This window comes from Macrotis lagotis, chromosome 5 (genome assembly GCF_037893015.1).
Source record: "Macrotis lagotis isolate mMagLag1 chromosome 5, bilby.v1.9.chrom.fasta, whole genome shotgun sequence".
Lineage (NCBI taxonomy): Eukaryota > Metazoa > Chordata > Mammalia > Peramelemorphia > Peramelidae > Macrotis > Macrotis lagotis.
The window spans coordinates 27,942,348-27,957,982 of record NC_133662.1 but is presented as its reverse complement, the minus strand read 5'-3'; the positions used below and the strand labels follow the sequence as shown (position 1 = coordinate 27,957,982).

Sequence of the window (15,635 nt, the reverse complement as noted above, 5' to 3'; positions counted from 1 at the left end):
GCTAGAAAGGACTTTATAAGGCATCAAATAAAATTCCCTCATTTACAGATGAACAGAGAAGTTAAGTACTATGTCCAGGATCACACAGATAGTAAGTGATAGAGATAGAATATGAACCCAGAACTCTTGATTTTAAAGTTAATGTTCTTCTTACTCTTAAATCTTCTTACAAGAACACAAAGTTAAATATTATGTAAGAAAGTAATTTCCAGGCCCTTAGATATGTTTCTAGTTATATCCAAATTGTTAGCCATCCATTCAAAATAATCCTTCCAAAGTTTTAAACCCAACCATTCTGCTCATCTTACTTATCCCACCCATTCCCCAGTTTAAACTTACCAGTATAAGGAATTTTCAAAATTGAAGTTTCTTTCTCTGAGTTTCTGACTGTATTTGTTCAATAAGATTCCTCAGTCTGCTTTATTGGGTCTTCATTTCACAGATCAATATTTGAAGTTGTCAGAGTATCAGCTGATCTTAGACTTTATCACACCAAAGATTTTCATTTTCTCATCTTTCTCCCTTCTCTGGCAGACTTATGAACAATCAATCACATCCAGAGGGGGAAAAAATCTAATCTCAATGAATTATGGAAAGAGATGCAATTTTTGGAAACTGAACTAATCAGTTTCATACAATCATAGACACACACACACACACACACACACACACACACACACACACACAGACACACACAGAAACAATCAACTGTTCATTTCATCCATCAGAAAATATGTGTAATCCTGTCTATTTAGGGAAAAAAGAAAAAGAAAACAATTAATTTGCTTCTTTTGACTCAAAGCACAGTTTTTTAATCCATGAATTTTAAATAATTGAGAATTAAAACATAAGAGTATTTGTAGATTTTTTTTTTATTTCTTGGTACTTCTTTAAAGTTCTAAGATATTCTGTTCAACTAGTTGACAAAAAGGCTTTTTGAAGACTCATTGTCTTTTTTTTTTAAGTTTTTGCAAGGCAAACAGGGTTAAGTGGCTTGCACAAGGCCACATGGCTAGGTAATTACTAAGTGTCTGAGACCGGATTTGAACCCAGGTACTCCTGACTCCAGGGCCCGTGCTTTATCTGCTACACCACCTAGCCACCCCCGAAGACTCATTGTCAATGTTGAAAAAGACAAATCCACAAATATTTTTTCTGAAATAAAATATCCATTTGTGTCTTGCACCCAACTATAATTATTTCTCAGAATCCATTATGAATTACCACTTCTCTCCTCACAATGTATATCACTGCACAATTTTCAAAGGTAAAGTTAGCAACACTAATAAAGAGAAAAATAGAAACTGAAGTGGATTTCATACCTTTCCTTATGAAGAGATTTTTTTTCTTTTTTCTCTTTAGTTGAGAAAACAAATCAGGCCTTCTGGAAAAGAGGTAGTATAGCATATGTCTTCTAATCTGGACCCAAATCCCTATATAAGTTTCCATAATTCTAAATTCCCAAAGGTCTTAAAGAAATAATAGTAAGATGTTTAAATTGAATCCTTTTCTATCAACATCTATTAAAGATGAGGCAAAAGATGAGACAATAAAGAAACTGAAATGGTAGAATATCTACTTCTTTAACTCACTCAGAAGTAAAAATATAACTTCTGTAAATTCTCCATTGAACACAAATTTAGTCATCTATAATAGAAAGGTTAGGAGACATAAGTTCTGGGTTCCAATATAGCTGCCATCACTTACTAGATATGTAAACTCAGCAAGTCAATCTACCTCTCTGAGCATCAAAGTTCTCATCTGTAAAATAGAAAGAGCAATGAAGACAGTATTGATAGAGTGCTAAGCTTAAATTCAGATAGACCTGAGTTTGTATCCTTTCTCTGTTATTACAGTAGAATGAAAACTATTTGAGGGTAGTGATCTAACTTTTCTATTAATAGCACCTAGTGTACATTACCTGACATATAGGGGAAGCTTGATGGGTATTTATTGATCAACTAATTGGTAGCTATCTGACCTGGACAAATCACTTGATATCTATGAACCTCAAGTGTCTCTCTAAGATTTATTAACTAATTCATAATTTGTTATCTACTTTGGTAGAAAGAATTCTCACATCCTGAATTCCCAACAATATTTCCACTGAAATTTAGTTCTTTTGTACATTTAAAATACTAGAAACTTCACAGGATTGTTGAGAGGCACCAATATGAGTATAGATCCTTTATAAATTTTAAAATCTTATACAAAAATGAAGTTCCTATTTGATCAGTCAAATTCATTTCAAAAGTTCTGACTCTTGATCCTGAGACCATCTTATAATTTTTAAATCACCGCAGGATTGGATCCAATAAGAAGAGAAACCAAGAAATCCCTTGATTCAACAGGTTAGACCAAAGAAATTCTCTCTCTCTCTCTCTCTCTCTCTCTCTCTCTCTCTCTCTCTCTCTCTCTCTCTCTCTCACACACACACACACACACACACACACACTCCCCTATATGATATATTGTCTGTCTCAATAGAAATTAAGTTAAGGCATCCTGGACTCTTAGGTTTTATCTTTATCACACCAAAGATTTTTATTTTCTCATCTTGAGAAAAATAATAATTCTGCGGATTTCGAAAATCATCTCATACCCTTGCTGAATTGTTGTCCCACCATCTTTCCAAAGTTCAAGTTTAACAGTCTCTGGTTGACAGTAAGCTCTGAGTCTGTGATTGGATTTGATGAACATTTTTGTTGCTTTCTGCAAAAAAAAAAAAAGAAGAAAAAAGCATTAGTAAACCCCAATTCATTTATTTAGCACCCACTACATGAAGAGTAGTCTGTGGCCAGTCACCAGGTGGCACTAGAAGCTTCTATACTAGCTCACTCAAAGCTGATATATATACATTAATTCCTCTCCTGCTTCATTTCTCCGTGAATTTTTATGCTTCTTGATTTTACATTTACATCTAAGTTTATGAATTAATTCCCATAATATTATTGTGGGTCAGTCCCTATCCCAGTTTTGTTTCTACTTCTTATCATAACAATCTGTTTTCATGAATTGAACTAAATGTCTATTAAGATTACTTCCAGCAACTCAAATTCTGTGATTCTATAACTGACATTCAATAATAGTCCTAATGAATTCATTCATTCAATATTTAGAGTAAGGAATTTACTAGAAAAAAACTGAAAGCAAATTATAACCACATTATTCTGTGACATTAAAAAAGTGACACTGTCACTTTGGTAAAGTCTGACTTTCCAATTTACCTACCCTCTCTTTTGTGTCTTATTTACTCTTTAACCTTGTAATGAAGAAAGTTGTACCCTAGAGAAAGAAGTCTTTCTACAGAAGGGTCATCCATTATTCTTGGTCTCAGAAATCAAGGATGGGATAAAGAGTAAAAATGTCAGCTTGCCATAATCACTTTACAATTTTTTAAGTACCTACTAATGAAAAATGTATAATAGTGAAATCAAGAAGAAAAGAGTTTTGAAAAAGTAAGAGATAGTCAAGCCCTATATCTGAACCTTTTTTAAAAAAATCCAAATTATTTTTAAAAAGCACCAGATGTCTCCCAAGAAGTTGAAAGGGAATATGGAATTTCCCAAATATAACAAAATATTTGGAGTTTTCTTGGCAGAGGTGCAAGGTCCAATTTAGAGGGCTTTTTGGCAAAGCAGATGCCCATCTACTGGGGAATGTCTAAACAAATTGCAATTCATAAAAGTTAATAGATTATTGTTGTGCCATAGGAAATGACAAATATGAAGAATTTTTAAAAAATTGGAAGATATAAGATAGGGGAGGCTAGGTGGCACAGTGGATAGAGCACCAACCCTGGAGTCAGGAGTAACTGAGTTCAAATCCAACCTCAGACACTTAATAATTACCTAGCTGTATAACCTTGGGCAAGTCACTTAACCCCATTTGCCTTACAAAACCCTAAAAAAAAAAAAAAAACGATATAAGATAATAGAAAGAGAACTGCTCTGGAAAACTTTATCTCAATTTTTGCCCCTAATGTTAACTCTCTGATCTTGAACAAGTTATTCAATCTGCCCTCAACTTCAATTACTACAACTATAAAATGTGAGGGTCAGACTACATGACCTCTTCCAGTTCTAAATCCATGGTCTATGTTACAGAGTAAAGTAAGCAGAAGAGCAGCTAGGTGACACAGTGGATAGAGTGCTGGGTCTGTAGTCAGGAAGACTCATCTTCTGTAGTTCAGCTCTGGCCTTAGATACTTCCTAGCGGTTGTGACCCTGGACAAGTTACCTAATCTTTTTTGCCTTGGTTTCCTCATCTGTATAATGAGTTAAAGAAGGACCTTTGCCAAAAAAACCCTCCAAATTGGACCTTAGCACCTCTACCAAGAAAACTCCAAATTGGATCACAAATAGTCAGACATGACCAAAATGACTGAACAACCACTAAATAAGCAGAAACAAGAAAATATACACAAAGACTACAATGGTGCAAAGAATTCTGGAATTGGAATGGTGTTTAATTTAAATGTCCAAATTTAGCCCAGGAGAAGAAAATGTATCTCCTTCTCTCCATTGCAGAGGCAGTAGATTATGAATGGAATAGTTCATATATTATCAGTAGCAATGTATTGACTGGAGTTGCTGAACTACTTTTTCTCTTCTATTGTTTTAATCTTTGTTACAGAGGTCAGTTACTATTCCTGACTTTGTAGTGGGGGGGGGAGAGAAATATTCTGAAATAAATGAAGCACAATAACAAAAGCATCAAAAATATTTTTAAACACTCTAGTTCCACCAGGATCCAACTTCTGATAGATACCCCATCTTGGGAAGCACTACCTTCTGGCCTTTATAATGCTATATTTTCAATGTTCCTTAGTACCTAAGATTCAAGAGGTGCAGAGGAAGGCTATGTATCCATTAAGCCTTTGGAAGTTCTTTCAATGGCTTTGTTAATTTTAACTTCACCAAACAATAATAATAATAATAATAATAATAACTTTTAAATAATGTTTACTATGTACAAGACATTGCATTAAGTCATTGTACCATGTATCATTGTCTCATTTGACTCTGGCAACAATCCTGGGAAATAGGTGTTATTATTATTATCTCCATTTTATGATGAAGAAGCTGAGGCAGAAAGCTGTTAAGTGTTTTACCCAGGATTACATAATTAGTTAAGTGCCTGAGATCAAATTTGAACTCAGATCTTCCTGACTTCTGTTTGAATCTCCTAAACAAATTGGGAGCATCCTCAACTTTGGGAAGCTCATAATCTATTCCAAAGTTCGATATTCTATTGAACTATCCTTCATTTCCTAACCCAAAGAATTATTTAATTCAGATCATAAATTCTTAGATTTAGAGCAGGAAGAGGCCTCACAAGCTGTCCTGTCCAATCCATCATTTTACAAATGAAGCAAATACAGCACAAAGGCTTTAAGTGTCTTGCTAAAGGTTGAATGGATATTAGGCGGCTCAATCTAGACCTGAATCCCAGTATTCTTCTCTCTTCAAATTCTACACAATAGTTCAAATGTCAAATTCCACAAATCAAGCTCCTACTCTGTGCTTAGTACTCACTATACTAAACCATTTGGCAGATACAAATATAGCATCAATTATCATTATTATGAACTTGGCTATACCTTCTATCACTAATTTGACCTTACCTCATGCCACCCTGTGGTCCTCCTCACTTTGGAGGAAGTTCCAACTCTGGACATGGAATAGTTGGTCTTTGGGATTCCAGGGTTCCATAACTCTTATCTCTTTGGGCAGCATGGAGGGACATGGAGTCGGAAGATCTGAATTTGAATTCCATCTCTTATATTTAGATTGAAGGCTTTGTTATGTTTTGTTTTGACTTAAGCAAATTGATTTAAGTAAATAGATCTGTATATTATTTTGGAAGCTTTGTGAAGGGTAACCTGAAGAAGAGGAGACAAGAATCAAGGAGACCAGTCAGAAGACTCTTATAATAGTCAAGGCAAGATGGAAGCAGGTTCAAAACTAAGTAAATAATTAGAGAACATTAGTTTAAATATGATGAACATGTTTGGTTTCTCAATTAAAGCTATATCCTGAAGTTAGTGAAGAGGGAGAACAGTTTGGGCCAGATTCAGGGGAGGCATCAGTAGGGAATCAAGACTGGATAAGTAACCATTACAATTTTTAAGCAAGACATTTTGACAGTTTGCAATGACACAGTGAGACACTTCAACTCTATATCCTTAAATGATTTTTTCCCTTTCATAAGTATTGTGGTGACATACAGGACTAGGATAGGGCCTAGAACTGAGACTTCATTGGCATAACAAAATCTCCAGCAAGAGATCCAGTAGATCAGTATCCTTTCTAAAATGTAGAGTTTTCTCAAAGGGTGAAAAAAGACTGTGACTTTCCCAGGATCACACACAATGTGTCAGTGACAAATCTTGAACTCATGTCTACTACACCATGCTTCCCCTTTTGTGAGCACACATATTGACAAATTTTATTGCCTCTGCTTTTTTTCCAAATTCATTTCAAAGATCATACATTTTCAAATCTTATATCCTGCAAACATAAATCTGTGGTGCTCTGAACAACTATGTCTTAGTCCTTTAGCTCAAAACTTACTGTTCTATGATTTCACTAACACACTATCATTGGTAAACCCCAAATCAATGAGGTTTGTTTTTCTGTTTCTGTTTTTGTTTGTTTTTTTATTATTGTTTCCCTGGGTTAAAAAAGTATGCATAACAAACATAAGACCATCAGGAGAAAAGTGGAAGAGAAAAAAGGATGCCTGTGGCTATCAGATCTGTGACTTTAATTTGTTCTCTCATTCTCCAAATGGATCATAAAACAATGAACTTAGGGATGATCAGGTGATAAGTAACTTAAAACAGAAGGGAAATAAAGAAATAAAGATGTTTCTGTTGTTTATTTTTCAGTCATGTCTGATTCTTTGTGACCCCCAAGTAGGGTTTTCTTGGCAAAAAAAAAATGTTTCTCCAGCTTATTTTAGAAATGAGCAGGTTTAAATGACTTGTCCAAGGTCACACAACTAGTACGTATATGAAACAAGATTTAAACTTATGAAGGGGAATTTTCCTTATGAGTGTGGCTTAAATCAGTTGGAGTAGTATAATAGAGATATAGATTTAGAGTGATAAGGAAAATGAAGTGATTTTCACAAGATCAGACAACATCCATTCATCAGCATCTAAGTCTGAGAGGGAAGAAGGAAGGAAGGAAGGGAGGGAGGGAGGGAGGGAGGGAAAACAACAATTTTATTGCATGACTATTGTGTTAAATACTTTACAAATCTAATCTCATTTAATCCTCATAATAAATCTGGGAGTCCATCCTCTTAAGTAAGAAGTAAAATAATTCACCTGGATACTAGCACCCACGGTAAAGAAAGCCTCAGTAGCCCAAGTTATGGTTATGGTTCTGCCCAGAACCACTTAGACCCAAAAAATAATGTCTCTAAAGGGATGTCTATTTCTAGCCCAATATACTTGTTCTCTGTCACTTGTAAATGTGCTCATGGATTACTGTGGGTTAATATTTATTATTACTCAGTCAAGTGACTTCTTGATATTCAGTCAAGCAACACAAACAGGCTCATGTCAAAGATGCTCAAGGAAGAAAATGTCAGTAGCAGTACATTTGCAGCTGATTTTCCACTTGGAAAAGCTTCATACCCAAATGAAGCAGTATGAAAGATAATCTAATGAGGAGAATCCAAAGTAACTGAAGTGTTACTAGACCTTTACACTGGTTAGAAAGCAATCCCCTGGAAAATGAGAAAATTTGGCAAGTCATGGTTGACTGAATAACAAATCATGTGGAAGCAGAGAAATTGAAAAAAAACTATGTTGGCATCCTCTTTGAAGAATTTCAGAAGTATTTTCACACTAGCTGACTCCCTGAGAATTTAAAAGGAATGAGGTGAGAGGATACTTTCATGAATAATAGGTTTCTGTAAAAGCACAGATGAGTAATGAGCCTGGAGCAGCAAGACTTAGTTCCTTTGGAAGAGAGGATGGTTCTTTTGGTAATGTGTGATGGTCAAGGTGCTTCATTTCCTGCCCCAAAAGAGTATCAAGAGAAAATATTTTAAGCCTCCCCGCCAAAATAGGGGGAAGGGGAGTTTTGAGAAATTTTTTCACCTCAATCTAGCCAGATTAGGTAATAAACTGTAAGATTAATGGAGGTGAATATCAAGGACACAGAGAGTCAATGGAGTACAGTGGAAAGGGTATTAGATTTAGAGACAGAGGACTCAGATTCAAATCCCACCTTTGTCACTCTATATCATTCAGGCAATAAGCATTTTTTAAATACCTGCTATTTGAAGTGTATAGAGAACTGCCATAAAGTCCAAAGTCAAGATTTAGACTGAAAGAATTTAAAAAAACAAAATGATCATAAAAACCATTATAGTATATGATTATGATAGAATACTACTGTGCTATAAGAAATAATGACCTCAATTTTGTAAAAATGTGAAAAGGCAAAAAAATAAATTTAAAAATAAATGTAAAAAACATGAAAAGGTATGCATGAAACAATGAAGAACAAGATGAGCAGAATCAGGAAAACATTGTATATAGCAACATGAATATTATTTTAAGAATGACTTTGAACAGATTAGTTATTTTGATTATTATTAATGCCCATTAACTATAAATGCTATATGAGGAAAGATGATATCTTTATCCAGGGGAATTCTCCATGAGACCACATTCCTTTGAACTTTTCATCATGGCTCCATGAAAGCTACCTAACCTCAAACCCAGGATATAAAACAGACCCTCAGAAATCCTCAACTTTTCTATATATGACTAGTAAGATACAGCAGAAAGAGCTAGAAAGAGAAATCCCATTCAAAGTAACTTCAGACAATATAAGATACCTGGGATTCCACCTGCCAAGGCAGACTCAGAAACTTTTTGAAAACAATTACAAAACACTTCTTACGCAAATAAAATCAGATTTAAATAACTGGGCAAACATCAGCTGTTCATGGACAGGTCGAGCTAATATAATAAAAATGACAATTCTACCAAAACTAAAAGACCTGTTTAGTGCCCTACCAATCAAAATTCCAAAAAAATTGTTTTAATGAGTTGAAAAAGTTGTAAATAAATTCACATGGAGAAATAAAAACGCAAAAATTTCCAGGGATTCAATGAAAAAAGTACAAAAGAAGGTGGCTTTGCCCTATCAAAACTAAAATTATATTAAAGTATCAGTCATCAAAACTGTCTGGTATTGACTAACAGAGTAGAGGACCAATCAAATAGACTAGGTGCAATAGCAGGAAATGATTATAGTAATCTGCTGCTTGATAAACCCAAAGAGTCCAGCTATTGGGATAAAAACTCTGTCTTCAATAAAACCTGCTGGGAAAATTGGAAGTTAAAATGGAAGAAACTTAGATTAGATCACCAACTCACACCCTATACTGAGATAAGATCCAAATGGATACAGGATTTAGACATAAAAAACAATATTATAAGCAAACTAGAAGATCAAGGAGTAGTTTACCTGTCAGATCTATGGAAAGGGAAGCAGTTTATGACTAAGGAAGAGTTGGAGAACATCACCAAAAAGTTGCAGGTTATAAAATAAACCCCCATAAATCCTCAACTTTCCTATATATGACTAGCAAGAAACAGCAGGAAGAGCTAGAAAGAGAAATTCCATTCAAAGTAACCTCAGACAGTGTAAAATACTTGGGAGTCTATTTGCCAAGACAGACTCAGAATCTTTTTGAAAACAATTATAAACACTTCTCACACAAATTAAATTAGATTTAAATAACTGGGCAAATATCAACTGCTCATGGATAGGTAGAGCTAATATAATAAAAATGACAATTCTACCAAAACTAAACTATCTGTTTAGTGCCCTACCAATAAAAATTCCAAAAAATTACTTTAATGAGCTAGAAAAAATTGTAAGTAAATTCATATGGAGAAATAAAAAGTCAAGAATTGCCAGAAGCTTAATGAAAAAAAGAGCAAATGAAGGTGGCTTAGCACTACCCGATCTAAAATTATATTAAAAAGCATCAGTCATCAGAACTGTTTGGTATTGGCTAAGAAATAGAGTGGTGGACCAGTGAAATAGACTAGGTGTAAAAGCAGGAGAGGATTATAGTAATCTGCTGTTTGATAAACCCAAAGAATCAGGCCACCGGGATAAAAACTCCTTCTTTGATAAAAACTGCTGGGATAATTGGAAGTTAGTATGGAAGAAACTTAGATTAGACCAACACCTCACACCCTTTACCAAGATAAGATCCAAATGGTTACAGGACATAGACATAAAAAACAATACTATAAGCAAATTAGAAGATCAAGGACTAGTCTACCTGTCAGATCTATGGAAAGGGGAACAGTTTATGACTAAGGAAGGGTTGGAGAACATCACTAAAAACCAATTAGATGATTTCAATTACATTAAATTAAAAAGGTTTTGCACAGATAAAACCAATGTAATCAAGATCAAAAGAAAAGTAGTAAATTGGGAAACAATCTTTACAACTAATGATTCTGACAAAGGACTCATTTCTAAAATATATAGAGAACTGAGCCATATTTTTAAAACAAAAAGTCATTCCCCAATTGACAAATGGTCAAAGGATATGCAAAGGCAATTTACAGATGAGGAGATGAAAGTAATCCATAGCCATATGAAAAAATGCTCTAAATCATTAATTATTAGAGAAATGCAAATTAAAGCTTCACTGAGGTACCACCTCACACCTCTCAGATTGACCAGTATGACCAGGAAGGATAATGATCATTGTTGGAAGGGATGTGGGAAATTTGGGACACTATTACACTGTTGGTGGAGCTGTGAACTCATCCAACCCTTCTGGAGAGCTATTTGGAACTATGCCCAAAGGGCAACAAAAATGTGCATACCCTTTGACCCAGCAATACCACTACTGGGTCTGTACCCTGAAGAGATGAGGAAAAAGGGTAAAAACATTACTTGTACAAAAATATTTATAGCAGCCCTGTTTGTGGTGGCAAAGAATTGGAAATCAAGTAAATGTCCTTCAATTGGGGAATGGTTTAGCAAACTGTGGTATATGTATGTCATGGAACACTATTGTTCTATTAGAAACCAGGAGGGATGGGATTTCAGGGAAACCTGGAGGGATTTGCATGAACTGATGCTGAGCGAGATGAGCAGAACCAGAAAAACACTGTACACCCTAACAGCAACATGGGAGTGATGTTCAACCTTGAAGGACTCATTCCATCAGTGCAACAATTGGGAACAATTTTTGGTTGTCTGCAAAGGAGAGTACCATCTGTATCCAGATAAGGAGCTGTGGAGTTTGAACAAAGTACAAGGACTATTCCCTTTAATTCAGAAAAAAAAAAAAAACAGATGTCTTATGGTTTGATCTGGTTACCTCTGAGAATTCTGTCCTCTTTAAGGATATGATTTCTCTCTCATCACACCCAATTTGGATCGAGGTACAACATGGAAACAAAGTAAAGACTGACGGAGTGCTAACTGTGGAGTGGGGGTGGGGAAGGGAAGCAAGATTGGGGGAAAACTGTAAAACTCAAATAATATCTTTAATAAAAATTTAAAAAAAAAGAAATGTATCTCTTTTAGAGAGTATAGACAGAAAGCATGATCATAAGTTGATTCAATAGGATGATTCAAAAAATTAAGACATTTTTAAAAAGGGATTATACTGAGAAGAAGGAAGGGGAGGGAAAATGTGATAAATTACATTATATGAAGAGGCATTGTTTTTATTCCATGATACAAAAAATAACATGTAATAAAGGACTATGAAAAGACAGGCTAAAAATTATTTGGAGACTAATAATCTAATTTTGAATAATGATCAAGCAACATATCATTGAAATGGTAATTTCATCCAAGACATTGACAATAATGAGAAAACATTTTAAAACTTGTGAGATGCACCAAAGCAGTTATTAGGGTAAATTTTATGTCTCTAAATGTTTCAAGAATAAAAAGAGAAGGGGCGGCTAGGTGGCATAGTGGGTAAAGCACCGGCCCTGGAGTCAGGAGTACCTGGGTTCAAATCCAGTCTCAGACACTTAATAATTACCTATCTGTGTAGCCTTGAGCAAGGCACTTAACCCTGTTTGCCTTGCAAAAACCTAAAAAAAAAAAAAAAAGAAAGAATAAAAAGAGAAAGGAGAGGTCAATGAATTGGGCATACAACTAAAAAAGCTACAGAAAGAATAAATTAAAAATCTCCAATTAAATACCAAATTAGATTTTCTGAAAACTAAAGGAGAGATTAATAAAATGGAAAATAAGGAAACTATAGAACTAATAAATAAAAATGAGTTAGTTTTATGAAAAGAAACCATAAAATAGATAAATATTTGGTTAATTTTATTTTTTTAAAAAGAAAACAAAACTAAAACTTTCAAAAATGAAAATGATGAATTCACCACCAATGAGGAGGAAATTAAAGTTTTAATTCAATTACTTTACTCAGCTGTACTTCAATAAATTTAGTCACCTAAGGGAAATGAATAAATATTTACCAAAACATTAATTGCCCAGATTAACAGAAGAAGAAACTGAATACTTATATAAAGCTTATAAGCAAAAGAAATTGAACAAGTAATCAGTGAATTTCCTAAGAAAAATTTCCAGGGTCAGATAGATTAGCAAATAAATTCTACCAAACATTTAAAGAGCAATTAATTCCAATTCTATATAGAGTATTTGAAAAAGAATTGATAGAATTCTGTCAAATTTATTCTATAATGCCAATATGGTACTGATACCTGAACCAATGAGTCAAAAGAGAGAATGAAAATTATGGAACAATTTCCTTAATCAATATTGTTGTAAAAATTTTAAATAATTTTTCAACAAAACTGTTAGCAAGTAATAGGATAATAGGATAATATGCTATGTTCACATAGGATTTATACCTACTGGATTGATTCAATATTCAGAAAACTATCAACATATTTCACCAAATCAATAAAAAAAATAATATGATTACTACAATAGATGCTGAAAAAGTTTTTGAAAAAATACAGCACTCAAAAATACTACTATTGGGTCTATATCATGAAGAGATCATGAAAAAGGGCAAAAATCCCACATCTACAAAAATATTGATAGCAGTTCTTTTTGTAATATCAAAGAATTGGAAATTGAGGGGATGTCCCTCAACTGGGGAACAGTTGAACAAACTATGATATATGCCTGTGATAGAACACTATTTTTCTATAAGAAAGCAGGAGAGATGGGATTTCAGAAAAGCCTGGAAATCCTTGCATGAATTAATGCTGAGTGAGATGAGCAGAACCATAAGAATAACATATGCACTAAAAACAACATGGGAGATGATCAACCATGAGGAACTTTTTCATTCCATCAGTGCAAAAATCAGAGATAATTTTAGGGGATTTGTGATGGAGATCACCATCTGCATCCAGAGAAGGAACTGTGGAGTTTAAACAAAGATCAAAACTTACTCTTTTCAATTTTTAAATGTTATCTTTTGTATTATATAATTTTGCTATCTCTAATATTTTCTTTCTTGCTTTTGGATATGATTCTTCTCCCACAACATATTCAGTTTTGATCTATGCTTTATCATGGATGCAAATATAAAGTTTATATTAGATTGCCTTTGTTGGGGAGAGGGAGGTGGAAAAGGAAGGGAGGGAGAAAAATTGTGAAACTCAAAACCTTGCCAAAAGAATGATTGGCAGAAACCCAAATTATGTAATTGGAAAATAAATAAAATATTCATATAATCAAAAATATAGCACTAATTCCTTTGGAAAACACTAGAGAGCATAAGAATAAATGAAATTTTTCTTAAAATGACAATCAGTGTCTATTTAAAAACCATGAGCAGCCATTTTATGTAATGGGGATAAACTGAAGCATTCCCAATAAAATCAGGGGTGAAGCAAAGATGTCTGTTATCACCACTATTTTTCGATATTGTATTAGAAAATTTAGCTTTAGCAATAAAGAAGAAAATAAAATTGAAGGAATTAGAATAGGTAATGAAGAAACAAAACTCACTCTTTGCAGATGATATGAGGGTATACTTAGAGAATCCTAGATTATCTAAAAAACTACTTGAAACAATTAGCAACTTTAGCAAAGTTGCAGGACAAAATAAGCCCACAAAAATCACCACCATTTCTATATAATACCAATAAAACACAATAAAAAGAAAAGTTCCATTTAAAATAACTGTAGACAACATAAAATATGTGGTAGTCTATCTGCCAAAACAAACTCAGAAACTATATGGAATCAATTACAAAACACTTTTCACACAAATAAAATCTGAACTAAATGTCAAATGCTCATAGGTAGACCAAGCTAATATAACAAAAATGACAATTCTACCTAAAATAATTGCTTATCAGTGACCATTCCAATAAAACTACCAAAAAATTACTTTATTTAGCTAGGAAAAACAGTAACAAAAATCATATGGAATATTAAAAGGTCAAGAATATCAAGATAGGGCGGCTAGGTGGTGTAGTGGATAAAGCACCGGCCTTGGAGTCAGGAGTACCTGGGTTCAAATCCAGTCCCAGACACTTAATAATTACCTAGTTGTGTGGCCTTGGGCAAGCCACTTAACCCCATTTGCCTTGCAAAAAAGCTAAAAAAAAAACCTGAAATAAAAAAAGAATATCAAGGTAATTAATGAAAAAAAACACAAAGGAAAATGACCTAGCCATACCAGATCCAAAATTATATTATAAAGCAGTAGTCATCAAAACTGGTACTGGCTAAGAAATAAAGTGGTAGTTTAGTGAAATAGATTGACTACAAAAGAAACAGTAGTAAATGACCATTGTAATTTATTGTTTGATAAACCTAGACTTCGGTTTCTGAGATAAGAATTTATTATTTAACATAAAGTGCTGGGAAAACTGGAAAAAATGGCAGAAACTACTCTTAGACCACTACATGCCATATCCTATACCATGATAAAGTTGAATTAGTTACAGGATTTAGAATAAAAGGTGACATCATAAGCTAGTTAGGAGAATAAAGAATAATTTGTCAGATCTTTGAGTGATTTATGATGAAAGAAGAGAAAGAAAACATAAAATAGAAAATGATTTTGATTACATTAAATTAAAACTTTTGCACAAACAAAACCAGTTTACCCAAGATTAAAAGGAAAATAATGTTAGGAAACAATTTTTATAATTAATGTTTCTGAGAAAGAACTTATTTCTAAAATACATAGAGATTGTTCAGGGGTCAAAGGATATGAACAGACAGTTCTCAAAGATGAAGAAACTAAAGCTATCCCATAGTCATAAGAAAAAATGTTCTAAATTGTTATTGATTAGAGATATGCAAATTAAAACAGCTCTGAGATACCACTTCACATCTATCGGAGTGGCAATATTACAAAAAAGAAAAAAATGGTCAGTGTTGGAGGGAATATGGGAAAACAGGAACACCAATGCATTGCTGTTAGAGTTGTGAACTGATCCAATCTTTCCAGAGAGCAATTTGAAACTACATCTAAAGGGTTATAAAACTGTGCATATCCTTTGATCCAACAATACCACTATTAGATCTATTACAAGAAAGAATTTTAAAAAACACATGGACAAAAATATTTAGAGAAACGCTTTTTATAGTGACCAAGCATTGGAAATTGAG

The 15,635-nt window shown here is 33.7% G+C and overlaps 1 protein-coding gene across 1 annotated transcript in view; it reads right to left on the bottom strand.

Annotated features, from left to right (window-relative positions):
* The window catches only part of OPN5 (opsin 5), a 76,157-nt gene extending 75,357 nt beyond the window's left edge, over positions 1-800 (bottom strand). Inside the window, exon 1 of the mRNA XM_074190174.1 lies at positions 340-800. The gene's annotated coding sequence lies outside the window, so the exon portion shown is untranslated. The remainder of the gene's footprint in view (positions 1-339) is intronic.
* Positions 801-15,635: the final 14,835 nt, after the last annotated feature.